The sequence below is a fragment of the Oryx dammah genome, unplaced genomic scaffold, assembly GCF_014754425.2.
Source record: "Oryx dammah isolate SB20612 unplaced genomic scaffold, SCBI_Odam_1.1 HiC_scaffold_16, whole genome shotgun sequence".
In the NCBI taxonomy this organism is placed as follows: Eukaryota; Metazoa; Chordata; class Mammalia; order Artiodactyla; family Bovidae; genus Oryx; species Oryx dammah.
This window is the reverse complement of record NW_024070200.1, coordinates 12,388,539-12,401,692: the sequence shown is the minus strand read 5'-3', so window position 1 is coordinate 12,401,692 and position 13,154 is coordinate 12,388,539. Positions and strand designations below refer to the sequence as shown.

The 13,154-nt window shown below is 47.2% G+C and overlaps 1 protein-coding gene and 1 pseudogene across 1 annotated transcript in view; one reads left to right on the top strand and one right to left on the bottom strand.

Moving 5' to 3' along the window:
• Positions 1-13,154, top strand: part of RIN3 (Ras and Rab interactor 3) — a 130,311-nt gene that overhangs the window by 17,252 nt on the left and 99,905 nt on the right. The window lies entirely within an intron of this gene.
• Positions 8,486-8,604, bottom strand: LOC120875701 (annotated as a pseudogene).

Here is a 13,154-nt window from a genome sequence, read left to right as displayed (position 1 = left end):
AAGGTGCAGATGTCCAGAGCCTGCCTCCTCAGGGTGCAGGCAGTGCCCCAGCTGGGCAGTGTCAGGGGTTGGGTCAGTGTTCACCCCTGAACCCTGGCAGGTGCTGGGCGTGACCCCACTTCTGGTTTAGAAATGGGGGTTCATTTTGTCAAAGCACACCCCTCTGACTCCGCTCATGTTTCACCCTTCTGGCAAGCCTCTGAAAGAGGGAGGGTGAGTATCCTTTCGCTTATCTCACTAGTGAGAGAACTGAGGCCCAGAGAGGCAGAGAGGCTTGCCCGAGGACACACAGCCGGCTGGTAGCTGAGGCTGGAACAGAGCCTGGCCGCCTTTCTGGGGCAGAGCATTTCCTGCGCTGCTCAGAGCTGTCCAGCATCAGTCGTGTCCGCAGTGACCACAGACAGAGCTGCTGTGAAGCTCCAGATGCAGTCGGCATTTTGTCCTCACTGCGGCCTTTCGGGGTCTGTTCTCAGTCTCATTTTACAGACCTTGAAAGGCCGGTCTCAGAGGGAAATTCAGTCAGGCTCCAGACACGAAGGGCGAGGGAAAGAGAAACTTAAGCGGAGGTCCAGCGGGAAGCCCGCGTCTCCCCTTCTGGGTTGAGACCTGTCCCCCACGGGGCCCCTGCTCCCTCCTCCTGCCTCCGGCTCCTAAACCCTGGGTCAGGCCCAGGAGGGGAGGGTTGCGATCTCCTTTCCATTTCCCCCAGATGATGAGGGAACCGCTGAGTAAGCAGCAGCGGGGCCAGAGGACAAGGTCATGGTGGGACTTGTGGGCTGCCACGTGGCAGGGGCGATTCCGGAGGGAGGGAGGCCAGCAGGGGCCAAGGACAGGCCTCCCCAGAACTGACGGGCCTCCTGTTTCCCAAACCTGGTCCACGTGGGAAGGAGAAGACAGCAGAAGGAAGGTGGGCGAGGACCCCAGGAGCTCTGTAGAGACAAGCCTGGGGAGGCCTGGGCTGGGATCCATGTGCAGAAGGGACCTTGACCTACAGCCAGCCATGGGGGCATAGGCAACTCCTGAGAGAAGGGGACCTTAAACCCTGGAACAGATGACCGGAGACATGGTCTTCCTGAAGAACTTTCCAAATTGGGCAATGGCTAATGGTCATAGCACTGACATGTGTTGAGTTGTCTTTGTTTGTTTGTTTAATCTTTTTTCTTTCTGTCTAACTAAAAACAAATCCCCCACACAGTATATGAATTCTCACACACTGAAAAGATTTAAACGGTAGAAAAGTCTAGACCTGCATTGTCCAGTACGTTAGCCACTAGCCTCAAGTATCTGTTTTACAAATTAAATTAATTAAAGTGAAGTAACAGTTGAACTGGCCATAGTGCAAATGCTCCAAAACCACGGGCAGCTGATGGTGACTGCCCTGGGCGGTGCAGACATGGGACGTTTCCATCGCTGCATTCAGTTCTTTCAGGCAGCACTGGCTGGACCACGAGCAGGGAAAACCCTGCCAGCTGAAAAATAAATTCTGGAATCAATTTGGTTCCTTTGGACCTGTTTTATGTATTTAACTATGTCTGGGTATCCACCTTTCCCAGACGCAATTCTTTCTGGTCTGCCCGGCTCCTTGGCCCTATAAATAGACTGTAGCCTGCCAGGCTCCTGTATCCACAGAATTCTCCAGGTAAGAATAGTGGAGTGGGTTGCTGTTTCCTGCTCCAAGGGATCTTCCTCACCCAGGGATCAAACCCAGGTCTCCCGCATTGCAGGCAGATTCTTTACCATCCGAGCCACCTGTTAGGCCTCATGAGAATGATATTTTGCATTTTTTCCCAAAAGAGGAAACTGAGACTCAGAGAGCTAAGGGACAGGTTGGAGCACGTTTGTTTTCTAGGCACTTCCCTTGGTGTGTCCGGGGTAGCTGAGGGGCATCCAGGCTGGGGCTCTGATGATCTTTTCAACTCCCTGCACATTTCACTCAATTGTATGTGAAGGAGAGACCCTGATGGGCACATCGATCTTCTGGGAAGTCTTTCCCCTGGCCATTTTAATTGTTTCCTCTGAAATGTTTGTCCATTATTTTCTGATTTTCATAGTAATACACACTGAGTGTGAAAATTTGGAATATGGAAAAACAGTGTTAAGAAGGAGACAGAAATCCCTCAATCCCAGGATTAAGAACCGCTCCTGGACCAGTTTATACTCCCACAGGCAGAACAGGAGCGTTCTGGTTCCTCCATGGCCCCGGTCCTTGGTTATGTAGGTCTGCCTCATGATAACCGTCCTCACAGGCTCCTGAAGTTTTAATTCCAGATTCTCTGATTTCTCTGCTCTTGAGAAGCTTTTCAGATGCTCACTGGCCATTTGGATGGTCTCTGTGTTAAGTGCCAGCTCAAGCCTCTTGCCCATTTTTCTATTTGTTCTTATTTGTCTTGTTTTTTCCTTATCAATGTGTAGAAGTTCTATGTATAATCTAGTTCTGGGCACTTTGTGTTACAAGTGTCTTCTCCCACACAGGGCATAAATTTCAGTCTTGATGGTGTCTTGATAAACAGAAAGTCTTCATTTTAATGCAGTCAAATTTAAAATTTTATTTAAGGTTGAGGTGTGTGAGTGTGTGTTTGTGTGTGCACCATTTAAGAAGTCGCTCTTCCGTCAGATTATGAAAGTATTCTTTATTTTCTTCTAGAAGCTTTTTTTTTTGGTTTGTTTTGCTTTTTACATTTTATCAGAACAGAGTCTTCCTGGAACTGATTTTTGTATAAGCTGTGAAGAATGGATCACATTTTTTTTTTCCCCATGCAAATAGCTAGTTGTCTCAGCACATTTTGTTGCGAAGTCTGTCCTTTCCTCAATACTCTACTGTGACCTCAAGTGACTATGTTGGGGGATCTATTTCTGGACTTGTTTAGTCCACTGACATATGTGCCTGTCCCTGCCCCAATACCATACCTTCTTCATCTGTAGCTCTATCATAAGTCTTGATTTCCAGCAGCCCAAATCCTATCCCCTTCTTCAAGTGTGTCTTGGATGTTCTTGGCACTTTTCACAGAACACTTTTGGGGTTCTAATTGGAATTGCACCGATTCGTTCAACCAATCAGTTTGCATGGGATTCATGCCTTGAGAGTGTTAAGTCTTCCGCTCTGTGGACGAGATCTGCCTTCCATCTCTTTCTTATATTGTATATTTATAATGTTTAATAATCATACATTGTGAATAAGAGTCTAGAGGGATTTCACAGGGTGATTAAGAACACAGACTCTGAGATAGCCAGGGTTCCAATCTCAGCGCTGCCACTTTCTGTAGCTTCAGTGAGTTGCTTAATTTCTCTGTGTCTCAGTTTCCCCCTCTGTAAAATGGGAGCAATAACCAGAGTTATCTCGTAGGGTTGTTTGAAAAAGTCAACTTAGTTAATATATGTGAAGCAATTAGAGCAATACCTGGCACAGAAATATCTGGAAACATTATTTATGTTCGAGTTGGTAAAACATTTGCAGGATTCAAAATAAATATATTTTTTAAAAGTCATGATTTTTTAAAATGGTTTAGGATTTAACTGGTTTAGGATTGAAAGGACATCTTTATAGAGGTTAATGCCACAGACTGCATCAAGGCTTTTTCTGCACTATTTCAATATTTTCATGTTTCTTGAATGAAAAACAAATGCAATGAAACAGTATTCCCACCTTTGTCCCCCATGTACCTGTTCCCACCCCTGCCCCACGAGTTATTAGTTTCTTGTGTGTTCCTTCAGAGTGACTTTTTGCAAATACAAATAAGCCTTAAAAAAAATTTTTTTTTCCAACAAGAGAGCACAGTCTAGACACTCTTCTATACTTTGCTTTTGTCACTTTACCACATATCCTGAAAACCTTTCCATGTCAGTATGCAGAGAGCTTCCTTATTCTTTTTCTTAAGTTGCATAGTGTTTACAGAGGCCTTATGTTTGTTGATTTGTTGCTGTTGTTTAGTCACTAGGTCGTGTGTCTGACTCTTTTGCGACCCCATGGACTGCAATCCACCGGCTCCTCCGTCCATCAGATTTTCCAGGCAAGAATACTGGAGTGGGTATTCCTTCTCCAGGGGATCTTCCTGACCCAGGGACTGAACCTGCATCCCCTCCATTGACAAGCAGATTCTTTACCACTGAGCCACCCCAAGAAGGCACAGTTCTCTAGATCTGCATGTACAGAACTCAGCTCAATTTCACATCTGAAACCCCGTTAACGAGAACTTTTTTTTTCAAAGTTCCAAACTGCTTTGATCATTTTTCAGATGGGTGATATATGGTTGGAATCCAAAAGGTGCAAAAGGATGTACGGTATTTATTGTTGATCGTGCTGGGTCTTTGCTGATGCACGGCTTTTCTCCAGTTGTAGCAAGTGGGGGCTACGCTCTAGTTGCAGCATGCAGGCTTCTCACTGCAGTGCTTCTCTTGTTTCAGAGCACGGGTTCTAGGTATTCCGTCTTCAATATTTGTGGCTCCCAGGCTCTAGAGCACCAGCTCAGTAGTTGTGGTGCACGAGCTTCGTTGCTCCGAGGCATGTGAGATCTTCCTGGACCAGGGGTGGAACCCACCTTTTGCATTGGCAGGTGGACTCTTTACCACTGAGCCATGAGGAAAGTCTGGCATCAGAGCACCTTAACGTGCACCTATCACAGAGATGCACGGGGCCTGTCCGTTGCCCTTGGTGACTTGGGTTCTTGTCCCCACTGCTTTCAGCTTCAATCTCAGCCAAGAAGTTGGTACCCCAAATTCTGTCTTCTCTAGTAACCACTTACATGTTCAGTGAAATTTCCCAGGAGTTTTTAAAGGGGTGGGGGAAGGGAGGGAATGTCAGTGCTTTTTCATTGTGTGTGGCTATTATAGTATTATTGTGATAAGTCTAGAATGATGTTGGTCCACAGTAGATGCTCAATAAATTACTGGATGAATGAGTGTATGATAATAACCTCAATGAATGTTTGCTGTATGCCAGGCACTATCCTCAACAATTCCATAAGGCAGTAATGCTTATGTTTCCCATTTTAAATGTGAGGAAATTGAGACAGAATTGTTTGGTCATGTGCCAAGGCCAACATGCTGGGATTCCAACCCAGGCTCTCTGGTTCCCAAGCCCGTGCTTAAACTGCTAGTCAACATACCCCTCAAAGCCTAATCGCACACAGCCCTGGGGCCAGAATGGGTATCATCACCTAGAACCAGGTTTTGACGGCAGACAGTCCTAGCCTAGGCTGAGATTGGAGAAGGGAGGTCAGCAGGATGAGCAGGCTGACCTGCCCATCAGGCTGGGTTCAAGGGCCTGGCTGGGGTATGGAAAGGGACTGGGACCCATGAGCCAAAGGTTACAGAGGGAGAATGGAGGAACTGTCCCCCAGTTCTGGGAAGGCTGTGGGCATCAGGCAGGCAGCCCAGGAGGCAGGGCTGGGAGCCAGGTGGGCCTGAAACACACCGGGCAGCAGAGGCCTGCAGCACACAGGTGTGGAAAGTTTGAAGGCCGTGGACCTGCTTGATCCCTTGATGTGGGCTGTGACGTGTGAGTTGAGACAGCCAGACCTGTTCTCAGCACTTCCGGGGCCCGGAAGACTTGCTCTAGCTGACTTCCCCTCAGCGAGGCTGTGGGCAGGGGCCCTACAAGTCCGGTTCCAGCTTCCCGGGGGGTGCCCACTGAGGGTTGGGGGCTTAAGCTGCACCCCATGCCCTACCTAATCTCAGAAGGCCTTTTGGTCTCCCAGTGAGGAGACACCTAGGGAGCTCTCTCACCACAGAATCCTAGGCACCGTTCTTGGAGCCCCAGTGACTGTGGGAACCCACCAGGGCCTCATGCAGTTATCTGGCCCATGGAACCGGGCTGGAAGCATTGGTTGAGCATTTGCAGATTATATACATGTGAGCGATGCTGATTCTGCGACTGGCTGCCTCTCTTCTGTCTCCACGTGATTCCAAAAGCTGGGCCAGAAATGGAACCACGCGGCAGCTGTGGCTCAGCTTTCACAGGTCCAGGAAAAAGCATTTGGTGGAGCAGAAGCCACAGAGAAGCTGGCCTGGCTGCCTACCTTCTCTCAGACTGTCTGCTGGGCCAGAGCCAGCCTGGCTTGGCAAAAAGACTTCAGATGGTATGAGCTAGGGGTCTGGTGAGTCGCAGAATCACGGAATGCATAGTGCTGGAAGGGACCCCAGTCTTAGGTCTCATCCACGCTCAGACAATGCATAGCCCAGTACCCAGCCTGTGGCTGACAACACTAGGAGATCCCAGCAGACTTTCTCTGCCAAGCCTTTAGTGTAACAGTCTGGGAAGCTGCTGCCCATCAATTGGAGTTCACAGGGAAATTCAACCTACTTGCCATTCCAAATCTACAGCAGTCTTCTCATTTTACTGAAGAAGCCACTGAGCCTGGAGACAGGAAGTGAGTGAGTGGCCAAAGGTCTCAGCATGAACAACACAACCAGACCATGGTCTCTTGAGTCTTGAGCTGTGTCATTTCCTTTGTGTTGTCCCTGTTATCCTGATGAAAACAGTATCTGCATGTAATTACTCATCTCCTAAGCTCTTTTTATCTCCTTTCATCTCCACATTGTGATCCCAACCTCAGAATTCAAAAAAGTTGCCCATAGTTCCCCAAGAATGTTGTATACGTAGCTGCAGAAAAGCTGAGCTGTCTTAGGTCGTGTTAACAGGAGTAGACTATCTAGATTGAGAGAGGTGATGGTCATGCTCCTTTATGAGCTGCTCAGGACACACCTGGGAAATTATTTCCTAGCTTGAGACTCTACATTTCAGAGGTAGAAAGACAGAAGGATACTCAGCACACTCAGGAGGATAAAGACAGTACAATGAAGGGGTTCAAAACCACTCCATAATTTACAGTCAGTTGATTTTCAACAAGGGTGCAAAGAAGATTCAATGGGGAAAAAATAATCTTTACAACAGATGTTGCTGGGACAACAGGATCAGTTCAGTTCAGTTGCTCAGTCGTGTCCGACTCTTTGCGACCCCATGAATCACAGCATGCCAGGCCTCCCTGTCCTTCCCCAACTCCCAGAGTTCACTCAAACTCACATCCATCGAGTCGGTGATGCCATCTCATCCTCAGTCGTCCCCTTTTCCTCCTGCCGCCAATCCCTCCAAGCATCAGGGTCTTTTCCAATGAGTCAACTCTTCGCATGAGGTGGCCAAAGTACTGGAGTTTCATCTTTAGCATCATTCCTTCCAAAGAACACCTAGGGCTGATCTCCTTCAGAATGGACTGGTTGGATCTCCTTGCAGTCCAAGGGACTCTCAAGAGTCTTCTCCAACACCACATTTCAAAAGCATCTCCAAATGCAAAAGGAGGAGGTTGGACCCTATCTCACATCATATGCAAAAATTAATTCAAAATGGAACAAAGACCTAAGTGTAAAAGGTCTCAGAAGAAAACAGGGGTGAATCTTCATAATCTTGAATTAGATGTTAGTTTCTTAGCTATGACACGGAACGTACAAGCCACCAAAGAGAAAATAGGTAAATTGGATCTCACCAAAATTAAAAACTTTTGTGTTTCAAAGGACACCTTCATCTTTTCATCAGGAAAATTAAAAGACAACCCACAGAATGGGAGAAAACATTTGCAAATCGAACACCTTATAAGGCACTTAAACATAGGATATATAAAGAACTTACAACTCAATAATAAAAAGATAATCTAATTCTAAAACAGGCAAAGAATCTGAAAAAAAATTTTTTTTCTAGAGAATATCTACAAATCGTCAGTCATTAAGATTCTCAGTGTAGTTTTACATCAGAGAAATGTAAGTCGAAATCACAATGAGACATTCGCTGAACTTTTGTGATGATTGTCTCATGATGTGAGTTAGCCAGACCATTATTCTGTACACCTTACACTTATACAATGATGTATGTCAGTTATATTGCAGGAAAACTGGAAGAAAAAAACACAATGAAATACAACTTTATACCCACTAAGATGGCTATAACAATAAAGATAGCTAATAATGGGACTTCCCTGGTGGCCCAGTGGCTAAGACTCTGCGCTCCCAATGCAGGGGCCCTGGGTTCAATCACTGGTCGGGAAACTAGATCCCGTATGCCACGACTGAGTTCTCACACTGCCACTAAAGATCCTACATGCCTCAGCGAAGAGCGAAGATCCCACATTGCCACAGCTAAGATCCAACGCAGCCAAATAAATAAATAATAAATATTTCAAAATGATAATAACAAGTGTTGATAAGAATGTGGAGAAATTGGGACCCCCCCCTGCCCCGCACTGTCAGTGGGATGTAAATTCTTTAGCCATTTTGGAAAAAACAGTCTGGCAGTTCTTCACATGCTAAATATAGAGTTACCATGAAAGTCGACCAACTCTTTGAGGCCCCGTGGACTATACAGTCCATGGAATTCTCCAGCCCAGAATACTGGAGTGGGTAGCTGCTCCCTTCTTCAGGGATCTTCCCAACCCAGGGATCGAACCCAGGTCTCCCACATTGCAGGCGGATTCTTTACCAACTGAGCCACCAGGGGAGACCAAGCCAACAGCACCTAGTATTCCCAGGAGTTCTCCCATCCAAGTACTAACCAGGCCTGACCCTGCTTAGTTTCCAAGATCAAATGAGATCGGGCACATTCAGGGTGGTATGGCCGTAGACAGAGTTACCATATGACCCAGCAATTCTAGTCTTAAGTATATACCCAAGAGAATTGAAAACAATGTCTATACAGAAACTCATACATGAATATCGATGGCATTATTCATAAAGGCCCAAGAGTGGACCAACCCAAATATCCATCAACTAATGGGACAAGTACAATGCGGTATGTTCATACAATGGAATACTATTTGGCACTAAAAAGAAATGAAGCACTGGAGCTTCCCTGGTGCCCGTAAAGACGGTGGATTCATAAAGAATCCACTTGCCAATCCGAGAGACGTGGGTTTGATCCTTGGGCCGAGAAGATCCCACATGCCGTGGAGCAACTAAGCCTTTGTGCCGCAATTACTGAGCCTGTGCTCTAGAGCCCAGGAGCTGCAGCTACTGAGCCCATGTGCCCTAGAACCCGTGCTCCACAACAAAAGAAGCCCTCACACCACAACTAGAGAGTAGCCCCCACTAGCTGCAACAGGAGAAAAGTCCGCACAGCAGCAAAGACCCAGCACAGCCAAAAATAAATAAATAAAATTTTAAAAAAAGAAAGGAAAGACTGATGCATGATGTAAGTCGTGACAGCGTGAAAGTGAAAGTGTTGGTGGCTCAGTCGTGTCCGACTCTTTGCCACCCCATGGACTGTAGCCCACCAGGCTCTTCTGTCCATGGACTTCTCCAGGCAAGATTACTGGAGTGGGGTGCCATGCCCTTCTTCAGGGGATCTTCCTGATCAGGGATCGAACCTGGGTTTCCTGCATTGCAGGCAGATTCTTTACTGTCTGAGCCACCAGGGAAGCCCAGGTGAACCTTAAAAACATTATGCCAAGTGAAAGAAACCAAATGTAAAAGACCACACACTGTATGATTCCGTATGGGAAATATCAGAAGGCAAACCTATAAAGACAGCAGATGCATTGGTGGTTGACACCGGCTGGGGCATTAGGAGGAAATGGGGAATGACAGTTAATGAGGACAGCATTCCTTGTTGGGATGGTGAAGATATCCTAAAATGAATTGCAGTGATAGTTGCATGAATCTGTGATTGTACTAAAAACTATCTCAGCGTACACCTTAAAATATTACTAGAAAGCAAAGCACTCCGTATGCAAAGTCATGGAGACAGTGTGTGTAAACCAATGTGTGGCTCAGTGTCAGACACAGGGGAAAAGTTAAATGTTACCTGTGGGTGCCATAAGGAGAGGCGGGCTGATCAACCTGGAGAACAGCTGACCCAGAGGATCGCAGGAGGAGTTGGGCTGGCCTTTTCCACATAGTTAAAGGGCTGCGTGGGGATGGGGCGTGTTGTCCCAGTGGCCTTATAAGGGGTAGAGAAAGAAACAAGAGGAAGGATTCAGAGGAACAGATTTCATCCCAATAGAAACAGAGGACTGCTTCTCAGAAGGACTTGCCCAGTGAGGTAGTGAGCTCCCTGTCATTAGAGGTCTTCAAACAGATACAGCTACATATTGGGATGGTACAGAGAGTTCCCAGTGTTAGGGGAACCTCTGAGGTAGAGGACAGCTGATAGGCTTACAAAGTCTTGTTCAGTATTCAGAAATTTTAAGCTAGTTGTTAAATCATCGATAACTTCTTATTAGCAATGTGGGAATACTTACCGCCATGGCAATCCTTGTTCTCTATACATCAGGACTTTTTTTTTTTTTTTGTCGTGGACAGGTGCTTAATAGCACATCACTGATCCAAGCCAACTGCTCCAACAGGTCTTTTGGAGTGCTTGTTACTCAGCAGAACGTGGGTCCACTCACCCACGTGCAGCGAAGTCGATCTGACACCCGGTTGTAGTGAAGGAAAGTACAGCATTTACTGCAGGTGGCAAGCAAACAGCACGAGCAGTTAGTGCTCAAAAGGAAGACCCGAAGTTCCAAGTGGCTTTCAGGGAGAGGTTTCTAAGGCAATATTGGGGGTGAGAACAGCAGCTCAGGGACTTCTGATTGGTTGGTGGTGAGGCAGCAGGGTGATGTCTTGGGAATCTTCGTCATCAATCTGGTTCCAGCCAGTCTGGAGTCTCTGTGCTTATATCAGCCATGTAGTGACCATCCTTTACCTGATGGCTGATCTTAGTTTCTGCAGAACAACTCAAAGATATGCATCAGATTGTTCTGCGTATCCCTTAAGGAGGGACTAGGACACTTTTTTAAATCACTGAACTGCTAAGCTGTCATTGCTTTTCTTGATGGACTGCTTTCCCTTTGTTTCTGCATTCCCTCGCTTCCCTAATTACTGACTGCTTAAGTCTGCTCTTTGGAACTCAAGGAAGGCCTAGGAGACCAAAGCCTTTTTCTGCAAACAAGAAACAGGGCACAACAAGGGGCTTTTGTACCCAGGAAGGCCCCAAAGTGTCCTACTTAGTTTCAGTTCTCCCATTTCTTTGATAAACCTCAATCCTGAGGTGAACAGGGGCGGGCCAAGAATAGGAATCAAGTTTTGGATAGAGAGGTTAATCATAAACTCAGTGGGGCAACTCAGTTCCCGGCGGGGCTTGGTTTCATGCTCATCCACCCCCAAAGCCCCCAGATTCTCCTCCTTCACCAACGGGTTCGCCTTCCCTGCCCTGTCCCAGGATCCGATGAGCCTTGACTTCTTCCATGAACGGTCTTGAGCTCTCCATCTCATCTAGGAGTTACCACTTAGTGTCCACTGTGGCTGAGTTCTTCCTTACCCTGTCCCATGACCTCTGAGACAAGTGGTGTAGATGAAAGAATTAATCAATAATTGATCTAGGGACTTCCCTGGTGGCTCAGCAGTAAAGAATCCACCTGCCAGTGCAGGGGACTCGGGTTCAATCCCTGGTCCACGTGCTGCGGGACAACTAAACCCATATACCACAACTACTGAGCCCACATGCCCGGAGCCTGTGCTCCGCAATGACAGAAACCATTGCAGTGAGAAGCCTGAATGCTGCAACAAAGGGTAGATCCCACTTGCTGCTACTGGAGAAGGGCCTCATGCAGCGACGAAGACCCAGTGCAGCCAGAAATAAATACATCTTTTAAAAAAACAGTTGATCTAGAAGGAAATGAAAAGTTTTATTTGAGCCGACCTGAGCATTATAATCCAGGAGGCTGTCTTTCAGAAAGCTCTGAGAATTGTTCCACTCTTTTAGAGGTCAGAGCCCAGGTATGTAAGTTTTTGAGAAAGGGCCATACTCAAGTTATTGACAGGTTACACAGTCCAGATCTACACTACAAAGTGTATAGCACGTCTTGGGTCCTCGTGGCCCCTTACAAGATTAAAGAAGGAATGTTGTCACCTAGGGAGGTCTGCTTAATGGGGTTGCACAGCACACACTAAATGGGAGGGAGGAGGCCCAAACCAGCAAGGAAAAAATTTATGTTTAAATTTTCTCATCTCGGGCTTCCCTGGTGGCTCACTGGTAAAGAATCTGCCTGCCAGTGCCAGGGACATGACTTTGATCCCTGGTCTGGAAAGATCTCACATGCCTCAGAGCAACTAACCCCATTTGCCACAACTGCTGAGCCCACGTGCCACAACTCCAGAGCCTGTGCCCTAGGCATGACAAGAGAAGCCACTGCAATGAGAAACCCCTGCATCGCAACTATTAATAGAGAGTAGCCCCCATTTGCCGTTCAACAACGATGCAAAAACCCCATGCAACAACGATGACCCAGCACAGCCAAAAATAAATAGATCGGGTTATTTTAAATTTTCTCATCTTGCCCTAAAATATGAATTTTAATTTCATCAGTGGCCTAGGCTTCCTGTTTACACTGGGGGACACTGAGCCCAGGGTGAGTGTTTGTTCATAGCACCGGGGCCTCAGAAGGAGTTCTCCCAGCTCCAGACACCTGCCGCCAGTCTTGCATGTTCCTGCTGGCATCTTCACCTGTAGTCAGAACTCCAAGCTGTCACTCACTCTGGCATCAGCTGCTGCTCCTTGGCCCAAGTCTTGTGGCTGCCACAGTGTGGAGACACAGACCCAGTGACCTTCTCTGTCAGAAGATTTTCCTTAAAGTCCCCCAGGGCCTGATTCTTTGGATGGACTCACCTTGATTACCTTTCAACACAGGCCCTCAGGCTCCAGAACGGTCTTAAAAATGCCAAGAAAAACAAACAATGGGAGTCATCCCGGAGGAACTGGCCTGGCAGAAGGGACGGGCTTAGGTGTTCTTGTTGCAGAAAAGAACCAGGTCTGACTCCGTGCTGGAACTGTTTCTTTGACTTGCTTTTCATTGCTGTTGTTATGCGCATGCTCAGTCGCTTCAGTCGTGTCCGATTCTTTGCGACCCCACGGACTGTAGCCCGCCAGGCTCCTCTGTCCATGGGATTCTCCAGGCAGGAATACTGGAGTGGGTTACCACGCCCTCCTCAAGGGAATCTTCCCAACCCAAGGATCAAACCCAAGTCTCTTATGTCTTCTGCACTGGCAGGCGGGGTCTTCACCCCTAGCGCCACCATTATAACAATGCGTAATGGCCTGCCTCGGGGGACCCTGCCCCTCTGCCTGACTGTTGGACTGTATGTGTGTGTAAGTAAGTCACTCAGTTGTGTCTGACTCTTTCCGACTCCATGGA